Source organism: Marmota flaviventris, chromosome 6, assembly GCF_047511675.1.
Source record: "Marmota flaviventris isolate mMarFla1 chromosome 6, mMarFla1.hap1, whole genome shotgun sequence".
NCBI classification, from domain to species: Eukaryota; Metazoa; Chordata; class Mammalia; order Rodentia; family Sciuridae; genus Marmota; species Marmota flaviventris.
In genome coordinates this window covers 15,895,879-15,918,929 of record NC_092503.1, presented here as the reverse complement: position 1 = coordinate 15,918,929, position 23,051 = coordinate 15,895,879, and the positions used below count along the sequence as shown (strand labels likewise).

General features: G+C 38.3%; 1 long non-coding RNA gene across 1 annotated transcript in view; it reads left to right on the top strand.

Annotated features, from left to right (window-relative positions):
- LOC114095954 (uncharacterized) overlaps positions 1-22,386 on the top strand; it is a 288,590-nt gene extending 266,204 nt beyond the window's left edge. Inside the window, exon 3 of the long non-coding RNA XR_011707695.1 lies at positions 22,281-22,386. This is a non-coding gene — a long non-coding RNA (uncharacterized lncRNA). The remainder of the gene's footprint in view (positions 1-22,280) is intronic.
- Positions 22,387-23,051: the final 665 nt, after the last annotated feature.

Below are 23,051 nucleotides of genomic sequence, written 5' to 3'. Positions count from 1 at the left end.
TTCCTCATTTCTCTTTCAGAGGCTTTGATTTATGGGTGTTAATTTTATATCCTGCTACTTTGCTGACTCTATTAACTACTTCTAGAAGTTTTCTGGTAGAATTTTTTGAGTCTTCTGGGTATAGAATCTTATCATTGGCAAATAGTGCTAATTTGAGTTCTTCTTTTCCTATCTGGGTCCCTTTAATTTATTATGTCTGTCTAATTGCTCTGGCCAGTGTTTCCTAAACTATGTTAAATAGAAGTGGTGAAAGACGGCATCCTTGTCTTGTTTCAGTTTTTAGAGGGAATGCCTTCAGTTTTTCTCCATTTAGAATAATGTTGGCCTAGGGCTTAGTGTAGACAACCTTTATGATGTTGAGATATTTTCCTTTTATCCCTAATTTTTCTAGTATTTTTAACATGAAGGAGTACTGTTTTTTGTTGAATGCTTTTTCTTCATCTATTGTGATGATCATATGATTTTTTTAGTCTATTGATGTGATGAATTACATTTATTGATTTATGTATGTTGAATCAACTTTGCATCCCTGGGATGAATCCCACTTGATTGTGGTGCATGATCTTTTTGATATGTCTTTGTATTTGATTTTCCAGAATTTTATGGAGAATTTTTGCATCTATTTTCATTAGAGATATTGGTCTAAGGTTTTCTTTCTTTGATGAGCAGGGTGATATTGGCCTCGTATAGTGAGTTTAGAAGTGTTTCCTCTTTTTTTATTTCCTGAAATAAATTGAAGAGTATTGTTATTAGTTCTTCTTTAAAGGTCTTGTATAACTCAGCTGTGTATCCATCTGGTCCTAGGTTTTTCTTGGTTGGTAGGTTCTGATGGCATGTTCTGTTTCATTGCTTGATATTGGTATGTTGGAATTGTGTATATCATCCTGAGTCAATTTGGGCAAATCATATGACTTAAGAAATTTGTTGATGCCTTCAATATCTTCTATTTTATTGGAGTACAAGTTTTCAAAATAATTTCTAATTATCTTCTGTATTTCTGTAGTATCTGTTGTGATTTTACCTTTTTCATCATGTATGTTAGTAATTTGAGTTTCTCTCTTTCTTTTTCTTAGTGTAACTAAGTGTCTGTCAATTTTATTTATTTTTTCAAAGAACCAACTTTTTGTTTTGTCGATTTTTTTCAATTCTTTTGCTTCAATTTCATTGATTTCAGCTCTAATTTTAATTATTTTCTGCCTTCTAGTGCTTTTGGTGTTGGTTTGTTTTTCTTTTTGTAGGGCTTTTAGATATAATGTTAGGTCATTTATTTGTTGACTTTTTCTTCTTTTAAGAAATGAACTCCATGCAATGAACTTTCCCCTTAGTACTTTTCTTCATAGTGTCCCAGAGATTTTAATATGTTGTATCTGTGTTCTCATATACACTTCAAGAATTTTTAAATCTCCTCCTTGATGTCTTTTGCAACCCATTGTTCATTCAGTAGCATATTATTTAGTCTCCAGGTGTTGGAGTAATTTTTATTTTTTATTTTGTCATTAATTTCTAATTTCATTCCTTTATGATCTGATAAAATGCATGGTAGCATCTCTACTTTTTTTGTATTTGCTAAGAGTTGCTTTGTGGCATATTATATGATCTATTTTTGCTGCAGTCCCGCTGCAGCAAAATAGCCCCGGGGGGGGGGGGTGGTGGTGGTGACGAATAACTTGTGTAGATTGATACAGCAGGAGTGGGAGCCATTTATTGTAGAACCAGAGCAGTATATATACATTCCACACAGCTTATCTTAATTAACATAAACTAGATACAGCAGTCAACCAATAAGGAATCTCCACACTTAATGGCTCGCTGGCGTTACTTCACAAACCACTCCATCTGGCAAGATGCCAGGCACCATCCAGACTTGTTTACAGACTCTAACATTTGCCAGGCGCCATCCTGACTTGTTTACAGACCTTAACAATTTTAGACAAAGATCCATGTGCTTCTGAGAAAAAAAATGTATTTGCTTGTTGATGGATAAAATATTCTATATATGTCAGTTAAGTCAAAGTTATTGATTGTATTATTGAATTCTATAGTTTCTTTGTTCAACTTTTGTTTGTACGATCTATCCAGTGGTGAGAGAGGTGTGTTTAAGTTACCCAAGATTATTGTGTTGTGGTCAATTTGACTCTTGAACTTGAGAAGAATTTGTTTGATGAACATAGCTGTTCCATTGTTTGGGGCATATATATTTATAATTGTTATATCTTGTTGATGTATGGTTCCCTTGAGCAGTATGTAATGTCCATCTTTACCCTTTTGATTAACTTTAGCTTGAAGTCTACTTTATTAGATATGAGGATGGAAATCCCTGCTTGCTTCTGCAGTCCATGTGAGTGGTATGATTTTTCCCAACCTTTCACCTTTAGTTTGTATGTGTCTTTCCTATCAGATGAGTCACCATGAGGCAGCATAATGTTGGGTCTTTTTTTTTTTTTTTTTTTAATTGAGCCTGCTAGCCTATGTCTTTTGATTGGTGAATTTAGGCCACTAACATTCAGGGTTATTATTGAGAAATGATTTGTATTCCCAGCCATATTTGTTTTATTTTTGTTATTTACTTTGACTTGTTTTCTCCTTTAATTAGTTTTTCCTTTAAGTAATACCTCCCTCTGCTAATTTTCATTGCTGTTTTTTTGTTTCTTCTTCATGGAATATTTTGCCAACAATGTTTTGTAGTGCTGGTTTTCTAGTTGTAAATTCTTTTAACTTTCATTTATCATGGAAGGTTTTTATTTCATCATCAAATCTGAAGCTTAGTTTTGCTAGATACAAGATTTTTGGTTGGCATCTATTTTCTTTCATATCTTGATATATGGTGTTCCAGAATCTTCTAGCTTTCAGGGTCTGTGTTGACAAATCTGCTGTTCTCCTAATTGGTTTCCCCCTGTATGTAATCTGATTTCCTTTCTCTTGTGTCTTTTATTTTTCTCTCTTTATTCTGTATGTTGGGCATTTTCATTATAATGTGCCTTGGTGTGGATCTGTTGTGATTTTGTACTTTTGATATCTTATATGCTTCTTGAATTTGATTTTCCAATTCATTCTTCCTACTTGAAAAGTTTTCTGATATTATTTCATTAAATAGATTGTTCATTCCTTTGGTTTAGAACTCTGTGCCTTCCTCTATCTCAATAACTCTTAAATTTGGTCTTTTTATGCTAGCCCATATTTCTTGAATGTTCTGCTCATTTTCACTATGTGGTCTACATTCTTTTTAAGATTTAGTGTCTGATGTCCTATCTTTCAAGTGGTCTACTCTGTTGGTGATGCTTTCAATTGAACTTTTATTTTGGTTTATTGTTTCTTTCATTTCAAGGATTTCTGCTTTTTTTTTTAGAACCTCTATCTCCCTATTGAGGTGATCTTTTGCTTCCTGTATTTGTTTGTGTAGCTCCTTGTCAGAATGATCTTTTGCTGCCTGTATTTGCTCTCTTATATCATCTTTTAATTCACAGAACATTTTAATCATGTACATCCTGAACTCCTTCTCTGTCGTTTCTTCTGCAGTGCTGGCCATGAATTCTAATAATGTGGTATATTGATTTGTTTGTGGCACTTTATTTTCTTGTCTTTACATGTTGCTCGTGTGTTCCCTTGTGGCAGTGTGGATCCAAGGTGTTATTGTTTTTAACTATAGGCTTATAGTACTCCTGTAGGATTCCAATACCTGTCCTTTGTGGGGAAGGACAATGTCAACAGATCCCAATATTAACAATATACCACCTGTGAACAATTCGTTGCTATTAAGATGTTTACAGTTTGGTTGCAATATACAGAAATGTTGAATTTTATTATTATCTATAATGTAATCAGTAGGTTTGTAAAAGGGTTTACAGTTTCTGATGGTGGATAATGAACTGGGGGTGAGGCGTAGGATGATATGCTGTGGAGGTAGGATGTCAGATATAGAGTTAATACATGTTAGGACATGTGAAAGAGAAATCTAATGAAGACGGTTAGTAGTAAGAGAATAGACAGGAAGTAATTTTGGGTAGACAAGTACATGGGAAGACAGTAGAGTACATAAAACAAACACACATATGTATTCAGAAAAATAAAGAATGTTAAAATAGTAAAAATTGGAATGGAAAAAGAAAAAAAGGCATATACAACACATCTCTAATATGTTATTCAGATGTCCCAGTCCTCAAAATCCTAATTCATGCAAAGTACTTGTTTTCCCATATGTTGGTGATATAAGGGCGGGAGGATAGAGGGGGAGAATAAAAAGAGAGAAAAGAAGAAGAAGCAAAAAGTCTCAAAGGAAGAAACCAGAATTGGTTTCAATAACACAATCAATATCTTAGACTGAACAGATATATGTAGGATATTTCATCCATCAACAAGTGACACATTTTTCTCAGCAGTACATCCTGAACTCCTTCTCTGTAATTTTTGTGCTGTTCTGGCTATGGATTCTAATAATGTAGTATCATGGTTTGGGGCACTTTCTTCCCTTGTTTTTTCATGTTCTTTGTGTGTCTTCCCTTCTAGCACTGAGGATCCAAGATGTTACCCTATGGGCTTATAGTGTCCTTGTAGGGTTACAATATCTCTCCCTTAATGGGGAGAACAATATTAATAGAACCCAATAAAACAATATACAGCTTTAAACCAAATAGCTCCTATTAAGATATTTACGGTTTTGTCACAATATACAGAAATGGTGATTTCAATTATTATCTACAATATAAACATTAGGTTTGCAAAAAGGTCTACGGTTTCTGATGGTGGACTAAGAGAGAACCAGGGAAGGGTGTAGGATGAGATATTAAGGAGGTAGGAGGTGAGGATATAGAGTTATTAGACCTTAGGAAGCAAGAAAGAGGAATCAAAAGAAGTTGTCTAGAAGCAGGAGAAAAAAAGAGAAAGTGATTTTGGGGAGACAAGTAAGTGGGAGGACCATAGAGAGAGTACAAAAATCAAACATAAATATTAAGAAAAATAAAAATGTAAAAATAGGAGATGAATGTACAATACAATTGTAATATACTATTCAGACATCCCAGTCCTCAGTAGCCTAATTCTTGAAAAGTACTTGATTTCACAAATGTTGGGGATGTGAGGGTGGGAGAAGTGAGAGAGAGAGAGAGGGGGAAAAAAGAAAAGAAAAAGAAAAAATCTTGAAGGAAAATACAAGGATTGTTTTTTGGGGGGTCCAGTATCTTTCCTGCTTCCCTTCTCATCCAACAGGTGGGGTTGTCTATTGTTTGCTGGATGATGAAGTTGTTAGGGTGAGAAGGTTGATCTTTAGGGCAGAACTCCTGAAAGTGGGGTATAGCACTTGCTGGTCTTTGTTGGGAGACTGCACCCCAAGTCTCTTCTTTGGGGCCCACTTGGGGATGTGAGTACCTTGTCCTATCTCCTTATATCTCCTGTAGAACTCATAATTCCTGGTCTCTAAATTTAGTCTCTAAACTGTATCTCACTCACCCTCTCCCTTTCTACTTCCTAGTCAGGAACCTCTCTCTGGAGGTCTTGTGGGCTTTGCTCTGGGGGCTGACCACCTGTCTCAGAGAGCTGTTTTGTATTGGACAGTTGATGACCAGGCTTTGTGAGCTATGGACCAGCCTTCAAGCCACAAGCACTGTGCCACATTGGTGGCTGTGGGGGAGAGGGGGGTGTTGGGATGTATAGGTAGTTTGTTGTTGCTTCTAGGCCCTAGCCAGTGTCCCAAGCTGGGAGTTACCCCAATTAAAGATGGTGACAAAGGTGTCCCAAGATGGAGGTGGATGCTTTCAGAGATGGGGTGTTGGGTCAGGTTGGGTCGAGTGGTGGCACTGGACGGTGTGTTTAGAGATGCAGCTCTGTGGAATGCAGTGCTGTGGCTGGTAGCTGTCTCCAAACCCTTTGTGGTATCATCCTGTGCCTGCTACCACGTGCAGGGAACTATGGCAGTGGTTGTAGTGTGTTAGAGTCTGTAAACAAGTCAGGATGGCACCTGGCAAAATGCCAGAGGGAGTGGTTTGTGAAATAACGCCAGCAAGCCATTAAGTGTAGAGATTCCTTATTGGTTGACTGCTGTATCGAGTTTATGTTAATTAGATAAGCTGTGTGGAATGTATAAATACTCCTCCTGTCCTACAATAAATGGCTTCCACTCCTGCTGTATCGATCTACACAAGTTGTTTGTCACCCCCGGGTTATTTTGCTGCAGCCAGACTGCGGCAGTAGTGTCCCAAAATGGAGGTGACCAGGGGAGCCCCATGTTGGTAGTTGGGGGTCCACATGGGAGTGGTGGCTATAGGTTATTCATGTGGGAAGTGCCTGGGTATCATGCATGGGAGAGGCACCTGGAATTTGTGCCTGGGTGGGCCACTAAGGGTCCTATATTGGTGCTGGGTGCTAAGGCCTGGAGACCTGCATGACCACAGCAGCCAGGATTCCTGCCTGAAAGCACCTGGTAGGGGTCCTCTAATAACTCACAGAGAAACAGTATTCCCACCACTATAATCCCAGAACACTGAGCAACACAGAAGGCAGCCTCCCTGTAGCCTACCGTCTTGGATCCCCCTGATTAACAGAAGTTTAATGCATAAATTGTACATAGATGTAAATGTTTTTTAAGATTACACTTAGATTGTGTGAATCATAGTAATATTTTGACTTTGAAAAGAAATCATCAATTTTGGATTTCACATATAGAATAGCACCCAGGAAAATATGTAAAAAGTCAAGAGAATTGTGCCTTTAAGAGTACAAATGAGCTGGGCATGGTGGTACACGCCTGTAATCCCAGCAGCTAGGGAGGCTGAGACAGGAGGGTCATGAGTTCAAAGCCTCAGCAATGGAGAGGCACTAAGCAACTCAGAAAGACCCTGTCTCTAAATAAAATACAAAGTAGTGCTAGGAATGTGGCTCAGTGATCAGTGCCCCTTAGTTCAATCCCCAGTACCAAAAAGAAAGAATAATGTTTACTGCCATGTGAGAGTTTTTCTGCCTAGAAATGGCATGACTTTCTGTTCATCTCTGGCTGGCAAATATTTCATGACCTAGCAACAGTGGACAGGAAATGTTCCTCCTAGAAACAAACTTACTTCAAATCTTCTTTTTATTTATTTATTTACTTTATTTGTTCTTTTTAGTTATACATGACAGTAGAGTGTGATTTGATATATTTATACAAACATGGAGTACATCTTACTCTAATTAGGATCCCAGTCTTGTGGTTGTACAAATGTAGAGATTTACTGTGGTGTATTTCAGATCTACTTTTGCAAAGCATTTTGTCTAAGGTCCCTTCTTCCCAACAAACTAACAAACAAGCAACTCCAGCAACAATGATGAATAGCATTGAAGTCTCTGATGCCTGCATTACTGGATGTGAATTAAAAATAGAGTGAATTAATATTTATTTATCAAAGAAAAGGTGTGTGAACATAAAATGAGAAGCTAACAACGTGCATTTTCATGAGAATATTTTGCTTTGTTAGGCTAGTGCCAAATATTGAATTTGACCTTGACGTAAGCAGAAAATACTTTTATTTTCCTTTCTGTAATTTTTTTATGCAGAAGGAATTTTCTCTTTTTTCTCCCACAATATTAAAAAAGTTGCTCCTTTCAAAGGATGCTTTCCATTTTTATTATGATCATAATATTTCATATCTCTTTATATCAGTAATCCTTTTCTCCAAGGAATATGCTTGCCTTCTGTTTGATTTCAGCTCGTAGAACTTCCTTACCAAGGACTATTTGAACTCTACCTTTTCCCTCTCTTATTTTGTGACAATTTTTTCTAACAATTGTTTTGGTCTCCACTCCTGGACAAAAAGATGCATCTTCCTGGTTATAACATGTAGTGTCCCTGTCATTAGTGTTCCATAGCTGAGTCCAAGTGCACTGCAAGCAATGCCTATTTTTCACAGATCCTGGATTCATCATTGTTGGCAGCCCTTGATGGGAAGAGGATGGCTTGGGCTGTGAGAGGAGGTGGAGATGTGGCCTGTGGTGAGTACGTGTTGAAATCAGTTGAAATACATTGAGTTAAAGAAAAATATTTACAATTATTTTTATCTTTTTAATGTTGTTACTAAGAAGTTTTAAATTACATTTGTGACACACACTAGACTTCTGTTAGTATTCTTTCTTTAAAATTGTTGATAGACCTTTATTTTATCTATTTATTTATATGTGGTGCTAAGAATCGAACCCAGTGCCTCACACATACTCAGTAAGTGTGCTACTGCTGAGCCCCAGCCCCAGCCCCTAGAATTCTGTATATTTTCTAATGCATGTTTCTACTGGTTCTCATTTTGATTGTCATATATGCTTGATTATTGTGGTCTCTGTGAGGTATATGCTGTTTTAAAAAATGCCATTGAAAGAATTTGAATTTTATGATATTTTCTTCCTCCAGAATCACTCCAATTTACTTGTATCACACTTGGTAGCGACAAATCCAGAATTACTTATTTCCATTTCAGGAGTTAAGATATTTTGGGCCATGCAGAAGCCTTGAGGCTGGACTGCAGTGGCTCTGAAGACTGGTTTTCCTCCAGGTCACCCTTCCTCTGAGGGTCAAGTCCTTCAGGATCACTCCACAAAGGGCAGGGAATTTATCAGGGTCCCTGCTTTCTTCGTCAGGGCCTGGACTTCAGTATCTTCTTGCTTTGTTCCTGGAAACTATACAAACTTGCATGAGTTACAAGGGGAGGTGCCCCTTTCCTGATTAAAAGACTACTGACATCATCACCATACCACTCTATCACAATTAGGAAGCCATCAAATAAGGCTAGGAAACCACCATAATCAGTATCTCACCACAATAGCCACAGCTCTATTGCTGGCTCTGGAATCACACTGTGCCTGTAAGCATCTGTACCCTCAGAATGGATGTCACAGGCCCTTCTCTCAACCTTTCCAAGCCAGTGACCACATCCCTGGACCTCTATTAATGCTACAGCAAAGAAACCACATATCTTCACAACCATTGTGGCAGCAGGAACAACAGATGTCTGGCTTCTGCTCCAGTTCTGCCTCATTTGATTGACAGAATCTGAAGGCACCTCCAGGAGTTAGGTTACAAAGAGTCTGGGAAATGTAGGATTTAGCTTTTATGGTTTCTGTGGTAGAGAAGGTACAGTAGAAAGAAGAAACAATGGATGTCCTGCTCCTGTTTCCCCTGTCCACCCTGCAGTTGAAATGCCATTCCGTTATTGTATGAAAATTGACAAAAGTAATGTTGTTTCTTGCTTATTGATTTATGATATATACCGAAGTACAGTATGTCCATATACCTTTACCTGTATATCTCCATACACAGTTACCAAAAAGGCAGTAAGATCAGTAGTGATTTGAAGCATGGGTTCCGGATTCAGCCTGGTGTTCAAAACCTGTGTTTGTGTGTGATTTTGGTACGCATGTTTCCTCAACCTCTCTCCCAGATATTTTATTTTCTTATTTCTAAAATAGGTGGAAAGACACAGCCTACCTTTAAATACTGTTGTGAGGCTCAGTTGAAATAAGGCATGCAGGAGTCTAAGTATAGCACCTGGCTCATTGTACCAAGAAGTAAACTGCAGCTCTATTTGTGATGAGTAGCAAAAGATCTAGGTGGTAAAACCAACTCATACCTTCTTGACAAGTCACTTATTTTCTTTGGGTCTTTTTTGTTCTATTAAAAGATAATTTATTTTATTAATCAGGGCAATACAAATTAGAACCACAAGGAGAAAAGATTGAGAACCAGTAGATTGGCAAAAATATACCAAAATTGGGCCCTATTAAGTGCTGACAAAGTCTGTGCTAGAACAACATAGTCTCACATAATACAGAAGCAAATGCTACTACTAAATCTACGTTGGAAGATAATTTAGACTTTTTCAATAAAAGTGAGATAGATGCACCCACCTTATAACTTCAATTACACTTCTAGTTACCTGTGTTAGAGAAATTTCTATAGAGAAAAGTGTTCTATATTTTTAAGTTATTGTATACAGTGGTTATTCATCTTATTTTTTATGTCTGATAAATGTTATATTCATTTGGTACATAATTACATTTTCATAATAAAATACATACCAAAAAGTTTTCAAAAAGAATTCTTACCATCATATTTAAGCAGTATAATAAAAAAATATTGTTTGATTCAGAAGTGAGACTATTTCCAGTTGACCTGGGGACTGGAGATGAAGCTCAGTGGCACAGCACTGGCCTAGCATGCACCAGTACTATAGTTTGGATATAGATTGTACCCCAAAGCCCCTGGGTTAAAGGCTTGGCCCTAGTGTGGCACTGTTAGGACTTGGGGGAAACTTTAAGATGGGGGGATGCCACGGGGGAGCTACTGGGAGTCTGTACTCCCACCATGGTACGCTGCCTTGCCACACAGACCCCAAAATCAATGAAACCTCCCAAACTGGGAGCCTTATATATCGATTCTCTCAATATTTTGTCTCAGTGATAGAAAGATGGAAAGCTGACTAACAGAGCAAGGGCACAGGTTTGATCCCCAGCACAAAACCCCCAAACAAGCGAAAAACCTGACCTGTATTGCACAAGCAGACATTTAAATTATGTAAATTGACCTGTCTTGCTCCTCTCAGTGACCAAGTCTGACCAAAGGGTGAAAAGAAAGAAAGTAACTGGTACTAATTTTTCCTCTTTTTCAAGAGTCCCTATCTATGAGCTTGTAGTAAAATGCTTTTCCTAAAATCATTTCTAGGCGGTTGTGGGAATTTGTAAAACTTCCACTACTGTTTTCCTACTTTTTTGCTTATTAGCTAACTTTGTGGTTTAAAGATTATAAAATTTTGCTTTGGTTCCTCACACATTTAAAATTTTGGAAATGACTAACAGCAACAAGTAAGAAATTAAATATTTACATTTAAAATACATATTGTCAGTACCAGTGCAAAAAAATTGTGAATAAAAATATAAAACATTAATCTGAAATTTTTTTGGGGGGGGTACTGGGGACTGAACTCAGGGGCACTCGACCACTGAACCACGTTCCCAGCCCTATTTTTTATTTTATTTAGAGGCAGGGTTTCCCTGAGTTCCTTAGCTCTTTGCTGTTGCTAAAGCTGGCTTTGAACTCCTAATCTTCCTGTCTCAGCCTCTTGAGCTCAGGGATTCCCCACCAGGCCTGGCCTAAGCTGAAAATCTTGATCTTTGCATTTTAGTTTGATTTAGTACTTAACAAGTAGCATTACATACATTAATTAAATCATTAAAGAAAGAAAAAAGAAAAAAAGATTCTTAATGGAAAATGAAGGACTCTGCTGAGGTTGTCAAAGAAGCCTACAAGAATGGATGATCACTGTCTCACATAATACAGAAGCAAGTGCTACTACTGTTTCTTCTTGAGCTATGTACTGAGCAGGAGAGCAAGGGCTGGGGGTTGCTAACCTCTTCCTCCTGTGCTGCTCACCTAGAAGCCACTTGGAATGATCTAAACTGAAGCTGTTTCAAACAATTCTCAGCTTCTCTTCTCCCCAGGATGTGGTAGGATGGGATGTTAACTACTGTCAGTTAAAGTTTTGTCTGCACAGACCAGATTGATGCATTCCCAAGGTGAGACTACCACAGAATCCTATGAGGGGACAGCTTGTGGGTGGAACTGAGGTCTAATCAGGCCTCAGAGACTTTGTTGGGTGGACTCTGCTCTGGAGGCATTAGATCAACACACCCCTAAGGCCTGGCAGATGCCCATCTCTTGTGTGGATCTCAGGAACCTCCCATGAATTCTACTTATGGCACAAGGGAGCCAATCCTCCACACTGTGCTGCCCATGAGTACAGCCTTCCTGAGTTAGTCCCTGAGTATATTCACACCTGCCTATTGGGATTCCTGCCCTGCTCTGGCTGGTCATATGAGTCACCAGACTCAAAGGAGAAGCAGGTTGGGCTCTCTTTCTCTTTTCCAACTTGAATCCCCATGGGTACAATCTTCTCTGTGCCTGTTTCACTCCCATTCTGCTAGGTACACCCTAGGCTGTAGTGTAGGTGCCTGCTGGGACAGTGTGACAGTCTTTGCTCTGATTTCCTGGCTCCCTAAGAAGCAGACACAGAATGGACACTTCAAGATGGCTCTGCCTCAGGTGCCCATGGCTAGTTGGGAAGCACACGGAACTTTTAAACACCAGTGCACAGTTCAGCCTCTGGGTCAGCTAAGTTCATGGAGCTTTTTGAACTCAGGTGCAACGACCTGCAAGGCTGTAAATTCAGAAACTGATGAGAGATGATGGGGGACTGAGAAAAGACAAACAGACAGACATACATAGAGAGAAACCCTGAGACCAGGTGGGAATTTAACCTCTGATGGAGGATGAATAACCCAGAGCTAGCTCAGGATGTTTACTATAGAGGTTTTGTAATCAAAAAGTTATTTGTGGGCTGGGGACATAGCTTAGTTGGTAGACTGCTTGCCTTTCATGCATAAGGCCCTAGGATTGCTCACCAGCAACACACACACACACACACACACACACACTCGCACACAGACACACGTTATTTGTGAGAAAGTTTCAGCAAAAAATACAGACTTGAAGATCTTGCCAGACATGGAGGTTTGCTGTGACCAGTGTGGCCAAACTTGTGGTTCTGGCGAGAGGCGATGGTTGAATTGGAAAATAAAAACTCACACACAGATTTTGAATTAAATAGCTGAAATTAGGTAAAGTGCTGCTTTCTGGTGGAGAAGCAGATCTCAAGGTTATTCAGAAATCTTTATTTATATGTCTCATATCAGGTTAAAGACTATGCAAGTATTATTCTTTTTATTCAGGAAAGTTACAGAAAAAAGAAACATCTATGGAGCTTTTCCATAGTTGCAATCCACAGGTGCAATGTGCAATGTTAGGAGCTTTGTGAAATGCTCAAGAAGGTTCAATATTTAAAATTACTGTTAAGCAGGCAGGCTCAGAAGTAGCAGAGCTGGTGTAACCCTGTGGTTGTCTAGCATGCAAATTCCTCTATCCCTGGGAGCTATGTGCCTGAGATCAAGGTTGAAGCTAAGACTCTTAGTCTTAGCTTCAACCTTGAAGAGCCTCTTCATGCCGGGCATTATCATAGCAGCTAGGCATCTTACGCCCTTGCCCAGGAACATTCCCAGGCACCAGATGTGCCACAGCAATGAGGTCATCAGAGACCCCCAGTCTCAGTCACTGTTCTCCCATTCTTTGTCACCACTCTCCACAGAGGTCATCATGCTCAGAACTCTCTATCCCTATCTTATTTATGGGAGTCATCCACATTTTTTATAGAATAACTGTTCCAGTTACAAATGTATCACATTTCATCCTTTCTATTGTGACAGGTGTCACAGGGGCATGTTAATATATTCACATGTCACTTTACTCTGTGACCTTAATCCTTTGTGTCATGACATCTAGTGTGTGAGCACTGTTGACTTATGGTTTCTGCCCATCAGTAATTTAATTATATACAAAAATAACTGTGAACACATGATTAAACCACGATACATATCCTTCTAATTCATTTTCCTCTACAAATAAGTAAAACTTCCACAGCCTTTCTAATTCCACCCAAATGGAGAAAGTTTGTTGGAAAGAGTGACAAAGTAAAGGCTGGTAGCAAGACTGTCATTGAAGGTCACTTTTTGTCTTCATTCAAGTGTTGGTCTGATGACATATTAGATGATGGAACAGCTTCTACAATATTAAGGAAAATTATTAGCCTATGTTATATTATCCTAGAGAGCAAATAACTCTTCAACCAAAGATCTGGAGCCAACACCCACCCAGATTCTCCAGATCTCAGACACTGCCCCAACTCAGGAGGAGACTCCTGTGTGTCCCTCCTCTCACTGCACTGCTGTGCTACCTACAGTGGCCTCCTCTACTCAGCAGCAGTCATTCCAGCACTACTGTGGAGTGGGCAGTGCTCAAGGCTAAGGAAGGGCATTATTTCTGTGGAGAGATATCAGTGGCCAGGGGCTTGGGTGAAACTGGTGGCACACCTGTCCCAAGGTCCTACCAGACTGAGACAGCGCCACCCAAAGGCCAGAGGACAGACTATTCCTCACCTTTCACCTGTTGATTTCCTTTAGAACTTGATGGGCATGAAGATGATGATGATGACGACTAAAATTAAGACAATGATGACCACTAAGCTGGTCACTGAAACAGATGAGGTACGTGGAGATCCGCTGGTAACTGGGACTGTTGATGTTGGTGCTAAAACAAACAAAAGAGCAAAATCCCTGTCAAAATTTAAAATATCCATTCTTCAGCACCCGTTTTCCCCTTATAGTACATGCGACTCATATTTACTGACTCATTATGGGACAATTATTCTACCAGGTCCTGGGGGTACAGAGATGAACAGAGGTTGTGTCATGTCCTTATAGAGCTCACATTACTACTGGAAGGACAGCAAATGTCCATCAAGTTGTTGAAGGTTAATTGTAACAAAGGAAGAAGAGAAGGCCTGGAAGTTTACAGAAATGTTTACAGAACTGTGAACTAGTTAGCAGGCCATTAATGAGTAGATCATTGTTTAATGGACAATGGGGCTCCTGCACAGAGGAGGAGACATTGGGAGGTGAGATGAGAAAGGAGGCTGGTGACAAATCCACATGGCTATCACTGACTGTCCAGTCAAGAAGCCGATGAAGAAATCAGTCAGTCATTCAGCTCATCAAGTTTTCCATTACATGCAAATGCTCGCACCCCACAGGGAAGTTATCAGACCTTCAAAGGGAACTCCCACAGGCTTCCCACCCTGCATTCCCACCTACCTGGCATTTTCTTCCAGTGCTTTAAGAGTTCCCTGAGCCAGTGATTGCAATCTCCCATGGAGACCTTCCTTAAATGTTCTATCAGTTCTTTGTCATTCTCCCACTTCTCCTTGAGCCTTCTGGCTTTAGGATTAATCACTGTCCACTCCATGTGCAACCCACTAAAGCATAGATATGGCTGTCCATCAATGCTGAAATTCCAGGATGAACCAATGTGATTTTTTCCTTCAAGCTGACAAGACATCTTGGCCTGCAGGGTGAGATGACCTGCAATACACAACAAAACCATCATCTCCCACTCTTGATAGATCCATCACCTCCCAATAAGTTGAGCGTTTCTCTGCACATTTAGAGGCCTGTATTCTTTTCTCCCAGATTTGCCCTTTCTTGCCCATTAAGCCCCACATCCCTCTAAGGCTGGGCCAATGTCCAGCTCTTTTACACAAATACATCCAGAGCCTCCTTCATATGTGCACTCCACCCCTTCCTCTCTCCTGCTCTATCTCTTCACCCCATTCCATACTTACCCCTGGCCATCTTTTGTTCCAAGTTTATGTCAAGCAAAATCATCCTGAGATCTTGCCCCAGTTCTCTCAGCATTTCTGTCAATTGTGTCCATGTTTTGGTGGCATTCACCTCCCTTCCCAGGTGACCCAAAGGTTTGATCTTGTTGCTCTCACTGTCATACTGAAGGAAAGCGGTCTTATCCACTGAGCCCTGCACTTCACACCAGGACTCCCCAGGTCTGGACTGAGATTTGACAGTGAAGTCGAGGCAAAGAGAGTGGGTACCTGTGAGAGAAACATGGAAGTGAGGTTCAGGACAGGGAGAAGAGGACCATTAGTCCCCATCCTTCTGTGACTCCCAGAGTCCCTCTGAAGGGCCAGGCTGGCAGAGGGAGGAGTCTTCATCCTAAACTTCCTCTATCTAGATCTTTTATTTGGTGTCACCTTTAACTGAGGTTGTAGGATGCTTTCATGCTATCAGGGACCCCCCACAGGCACTGTGTTACCAGGAGAATTAATCTGATAAACATTTTTAGTGACTTTTCCCAACTTTGGGGCACAAAAAATACACAATGGTATCTGTTCTCCTGAAAATTAAAACCTAGCTGTACAGACAGTATTTCCAATAGAGTATAAAAGGAGGCACCAGGGATCACAGGTCAATTCATCATGGTCTTGGTGGCAGGTCATGATGGAGTAGATGCAGGAACATGGAAGTAGAGGGAGCTGCCACACAGGAGCACAGAACCTAGTCTGGTGTCCTAGGCTGGAGCCCTATGAGCTGATCATCAGATTCCAGGGAACCTCTCCAGCCAAACCACACTCTCTGCTCATTCTTCAGAAGAGATCTCCACTTGTTTGTACCCAGCATGGAGCCCCAATCTCTCCTCCCTGTCCCCACCCATGGCCCAGAGTCTTACAGGCTTTTACTAGCAGCATCATTAGCAAAATAAATACGTAGTGAAGTATACTGGAAACATTCTGTTGAGAATAAATCAGAGTAACATTTAAGAATGAGCCAGGCGTATGCACATATATCTCTTCCTCTGTGGTGTGGGCTTGCCCCAAATCTATAATTGGAGGACTGAAGATCATCTGTTGAAATTCAATGAACAAAAATGTTGTCAAAGTCATGTTTAGCACGTACTGCAAAACAGAATTACTTATTAATAGAATGCTCAAACATTGAAAAGGAGATGTTAAAAACCAAAACTTCCTGTGAATACCCAGTCTCTGTAAGGGAAGCAGAGCTTGCTGGAGGTTACATGAGCTCCTTCCTTCTACCCACTTCTTCTCCTCTTTTCTCTGCTGCTTTTGGCATCCACTTTCTTCCCATGACTATATTTTCTCCCAACCTCACTCTCCTCTATCCCATATCTCCTCTTTCCTCTTAATGATTGAGATCCATTTGCATTCAATACCCCACAATGAGAGGTTCAGTCAATACAGACACGAGCCATAGAGCCCCAGAATCATCTTTTTGGTTGAGAAATAGAGGCTGACAAAGATGATCATTTTCAGGTGAATAATGATGAAAATGAACACCATTCTTAAGAATGGTCTTTTGAGGGCTGGTGCAAAGGATGAACTGCGCCTTGCTGAGGCAGAAGCAATGGATTATGAAAGCAGTCCCATAAGACAATGGTGGCAGTTTTCAAAAAAGTCTGTGTAGTAAATAATTTCCCTTGGAGACTTGAAAATGACACCATCTATGGTCTTGATATCAAGTGTGGTTTCTGGTTTGTGTACACTGTGGATGGCAGTTAGGGGCTGTGGAGGAAGATCCCAGGTCAGAAGCACAGAAGGATGTCAAGCTCTTCAGTGAATCTGGAAAGCAGTTGGACCCTGGAAGCAGTAGCAGGGTTCAACAGAAAGCAGCAAAACTTGCTGCTGAAGATGATGATTTTGTTGATGAGGAAACTAAACAAAAAGCTCTAATGAAGAAATCTCTCTGAGACTTTCCAGGTAAAAATGCACAACAGTAACAAAAGAACAGGGAAGATGCAAAACCACTGACACCAAGATCAAGAGGTCAAGAATCCTCCAAAACACAGAGAAAAAACCACACTCCTGAAAAACCAAAGGATCTACCTCTGTTGAAGACATAATGGCAAAGTGGAAACAAAGTTCTTCAATTACATGGAGAGATGTATCTGGATGATTGATCTGGAGGCTATTCAAGATCTCTGGCACTGGAGGAAGTTTATTTAAGAAAACAGTTTACCAGTTTGTCAAAATTTTCTGTCTTAAATTTCTAGATACATATGGTCTACTCACATTGAATCAGGAGAACACAGAAAATTTGAACAGATCAATTTCAAGCAATGACATTGAATACACAATCAAATTCCTACCAACAAAGCAAAGCCCAGGACCAGATGGCTTCTCAGCCAAGATCTACCAGAACTTCCAAGAAGAACTTACACCAATACACCCCAAATTATTTCATGAAATAGAAAAGAAGGGGACCCTTAAAACCTCATTATATAAAGCTAGTATCACTTTGATACCAAAACCAGACAAAGGCACATCAAGGAAAGAAAACTTAAGAATAATATACCTAAGAACATAGAAGCAAAAATTATTAATAAAATAAAGGCAAGTAGCATACAAAAACATATTGAAAAGATGGTACACCATGATCAACTGGGGTTCATTCCAGGGATGCAAGGTTGATACAACATATGGAAATCAATAAACATAATTCATCACCTCAATAGTCTCAAAGAATCACACGATTGTCTCAATACATGCAGATAAAATATTTGGCAAAATTCAGAATCCATTAATGCTCAGAACAGTAGAAAAATAGGAATAGTAGGAACATACCTCAACATTGTAGAAGCTATCTATGCTAAGCCCCAGGCCAACATAATTCTAAATGGAGAAAAAATGAAAGGGATGCCTCTTTTTCTACTCCTATTCAACACAGTTCTTGAAACCCTAGCTACAGTGATTAGACAGAAAAAAGAAATTAAAGGAATATGAACAGGAAAAGAAGAGCTCAAACTATTCCTATTTGCCAAGGATATGATTCTATATTTAGAAGACCCCCCCCCCCCCAAAAAAAAAACTCCACTAAAAACCTTCTGGAACTCATAAAAAAATTCGGCAAAGGGTTTAACATTAACACCCATACATGAATTGCGTTCCTATACACCAATGTGAACCAGCTGAAAGCAAAATTAGGAAAACTATCCCATTCACCATAGCCTAAAAAAGGAATCAATCTATCAAAAGAGGTGAAATTCCTGTACAATGAAAACCATAAAAATTAAAGAAAAAAACTGAAAAAGACCTTAGAGGATGGAAAGATCTCCCAGGTCCTTGGATAGGCAGAATTAATATTGTCAAAATGACCAATACTACCAGAATTGATATACAGATTTAATGCAATTCTTATTGGAATTCCAATGACATTCTTTATAGAAATAGAAAAGGCAGTCATGAAGTTCATTTGGAAAAATAAAAGGCCCAGAACAGCCAAATCAATCCTTAGTGAGAAAAGTGAAGCAGGAGGCATCACAATACTAGACCTTAAATTATACTACAGAGCTATAGTAAAAAAAAATGGGATGGTATTGGCATAAAAACATACATGTTGACCAATGCAACAGAATAGAAGACACAGAGACAAACACACATATATATTGTTGTCTCATACCAGACAAAGGCTCCATAAATATAATTTGGGGAAAAGACAGCCTCTTCAACAAATGGTGCTGGGAAAACTGCAAATTCATACATAGCAGAATGAAATTGAACTTCTATCTCTCACCCTGCACAAAACTCAACTCAAAGTGGATCAAGGACCTAGGCAGTAGATCAGAGACTCTGTGCCTACTAGAAAAATATGTAGGCCCAACTCTCCATCATGTCAGCTTAGACTTCTGAAGCACAAGAAGTAATGTCTTGAATCAATAAATGGGATGGTATCAAACTAAAAAGCTTCTTCTCAACAAGGGAAACAATCAAGAATGTGAACAGAGAGCCTACAGAATGGAAGAAAATCTTGCCACTTGTACCTCAGCTAGAGCATTAATCTCCAGGATATACAAAGAGCTCAAAAAACTAAATGACCTAATCAATAAATGGGCAAAGGACTTGAACAGAAACTTTACAGAAGAAGAAATACAAATAGTCAAAAACTATATAAAAAATGTCCAATATCTCTAGCAATTAGAGAAATGCAAATTAAAACTACACTGAAATTCCATTTCACTCCATTCAGAATGGCAATTATCAAAAATACAAATAACAATAAATTTTGGCAAGGATGTGGGGAAAAAGTTTGACTCATTTATTACTGGTGGGTCTTCAAATTGGTAAAACCACTGTGGAAAACATTATGGAGATTCCTCAACACATATGGAATAGAACCATCAATTGACCTAGTTATTCTACTCCTTGATATGTATCCGAAGGACTTAAAATCAGCATACTACAGTAATGCAGCCACATCAATGTTTATAGCAGCTCAATTCACAATTGCATAGCAAGAAAACAAAACTAGGTGCCCATCAACACCATGAATCGATAACAAAAATGTGGTATATATACACAATGGAATATTACTCAGCCATAAAGAATAAAATTATGGCATTTGCTGGAGAATATCATGATAAGTGAAATAAGTCAGTCTCAAAAAACCAAAGGCAAATGTTTTCTCCGACATGCAGATGTTAACACAAAATAAGGTGGGGTACAGGGGTATAGGGCAGTGGAAGAATAGAAGTTATTGGATTAGATAAAAGGGAACAAAGGGAAGGGAGGATAGATAGGAATAGGAAAGACAGCAGAATGAATCAGACTTAAGATTCCTATGATCGTATGTGCATACAGAACCAGTGAAACTCCGTATCATGTACAACCACAAGAATGGGATCCTAATAGAATGAGTCATATTCCATGTATATACAATAGGTTAAAATACACTCTACTGTCATGTATATCTGAAAGAACAAATAAGAGAAATTTGTCTCAGTTTCTGTAACAGATAGTATCTCTCTTCCTTTTTATAGGAGGACTTTCACTACTGTGTTTGATAAATGTCCAGGTTCCCTTGACAAGAATGTTGCCCAAAATGCCCATTTCTTTAAAAAAATTTAATAAGGACACATTCATGCAGTTTCATGGTCAGTCTTTACATTTACAAATCAATAGCTTGGGTGCAAAACAACCACCATCAAACTACATTAAAATGGAATGTTACATGCTTTTCACAGAACAGAAGCTAAAATATTTAACCTGTCATGTGCAACTAGTCACAGTATCATTTTTTACTTTTTTTCAGCATACCTAAGTGTGTCTGAAATGTGTCTGCTTTGTAGCAGCCAAACCTGTTCACAAATCTGTTGAACCTGTTGATTCAGTTATTCCACCCCTTGATATGTATCTGAAGGACTCAAAGTCATCATTTACAGTAATGTAGCCACATCAGTGTTTATAGCAGCTTAATTCACAATTGCAAAGCAATAAAACCAAACTAGGTGCAAATCAACAGATAAATCGATAACAAAAATGTGGTATATATACACAATGGAATATTTGACTTTGACTTTTTATTCAATATACCTGAGTGTGTCTGAAATGTGTCTGCTTTGTAGCAGCCAAACCTGTTTACAAATCTGTTGATTATTTCTACTTTTTGGATATTTTGAATGCTGCTGCTGTGAGCATTTGTATACAGTTTGTGTGGACATGTTTTTACTTCTCTTGGCTATATATTTAGGAATGGAGTTATTGGGTCACAGTTAACTCTCTGATAATATTTGGAAGGATTTCCCAACTGTTTTTAAAAGTGGCTCCATTATTTTACATTATCACCAGCAACATATGTGAGTTCTGATTTATATCTTATATTGTCTTCATGATCAAAGACATCCAGGTGAATGTGAAGTGGCATTTTATTGTGATTTTGATTTGTATTTTTCAAATACTATGATATAAAACATCTTTTCATGTGATTATTGATGGTTAATGTATTCTCTTTGGAGAAATGTTTATTTAGATCTTTTGCTTATTTTAAGTTGGGCAATTTATCTTCTTGTTGACTTTTAAAAGAGTTCATGTATATTCTGGATATAATTTCCTCATTAGATCTATGATTTACAAATATTTCTAAATTTTTTTATGTTGGTTATTTACTTTTTTTTTTCTTTTTGGTACTAAGGGAAAAAACCCCAGGGGTGTTTAACCACTGAGTCACATCTTTAGCATTTTTTATTTTATTTTTTCTTAACTTTTTAAATATATATTTTCAGTTGTAGATGGACATAATACCTTTATTTATTTATTTATATTTATATATGTGTTGCTGAGGATCGAACCCAAGACCTCACACATGTCGGGCAAGTGCTCTATCACTGAGCCACAACCCCAGCCCCCTTTTTATATTTTATCTAGAGACAGGGTCTCTTTGAGTCCCTTAGGGCCTTGCTAAGTTGCTGAGGCTGGTTTTGAACTCATGATCCTCTTGCCTCCGCCTCCAAAGCCACTGGGGTTACTGGCATATGCCACTGCACCCAGCTTATTTACTTTCTGGATGGTATAGTATGCAGCACAAAAGTTTTTAATTTTGATGAAATCCAGTTTATTTTTTTCTTTTCCTGTTTGTTATTTTGGTGTGATCTGTTAGAAGAAGTTATCTAAATTAACATGAGAGTTGCTCCTGTGTTTTCTTCTAAGCATTCACAGTTTTATTTCATATATTTAGGTTGATGACTCATTTTGTGTTTGTTTTTGTATGTGGTGTAATGAAGGGTCTAACTTTGCTCTTTTGCACAAAGATATCCAGGTGTTAAAATTGTTTCAAAATTGTTGAAAATATTATGTTTTCCTCATTGAATTGTTCTGGCACCTGTGCTGAAAACAAACTGAATATAAGCATATATTTCTGGGCATTCAGTTCTATTTCATTCATGTTTATGTCTATCTATATGCAATACCACACTGTCTCCATTTCTGTAGAATTGTAGCAAGTTTCTAATTGGTAAGTGTGAATCCTCCAAGTTTGTTCATTTTAATGATCAATTTGACTTTTCTGTTTCTTTTGCATTCTCACAGGAATCCTGGGATCAGCTTGTCATTTTTCTGCACAAAATGACAGCTGAGACTTTCCTATGGATTGCACTGAACCTTATGATTCAATAAACTTAGGGAATATTGTCATTGTAACAATATTATGTTTCCTACCTATGAACATGGAATGTCTATACTTTTATCTAGATCTTGTTTTGTGGTTTTCAGTGTAAAAGTCTTCTACCTCTTTTGTTAAATTTCTTCATGTTTTATCTTTTTTGGTGCTATTATATATAAAGCTGTTTTCTTGATTTCACCTATGGAATGTTTATTGCAACCATATAAAAAAAGAGTTGACTTTTATTTGTTTACTTCTTATCCTATATCATTGCTGAACTCACTTTTTAATTCCAATAGCTTTAGGGTGATTAATTTTTTATAATTTTCTTTGGAGTATTTCATATTTTAACATGTAATAAAATTACTGATAAGATAGCTCTTACATCTACCACTTTGTTCTCAATTTTCCACAGAGTTTAAGTCTTTTTTGTTCTTTTCCCCAACATTTTTGCTTCATTTGTGTTAAATATATATTTTTCTACTGCATTATTTTAGTTCCCTTCTTTTAAAAAAAGTTATTTCCTTAGTGGGATCCCTAAGGATTATAATTCATAACTTACAACAACCTAGATAGGATTCAACCATTTAAATTTAACAGTATACAAAGTCTTTGCTCCAATATAGCTCTGTTCCCTTCATCCTTTTTTTATGATACAGTTTTCATACAAAGTATATCTTTATATGTAATAAACCCAT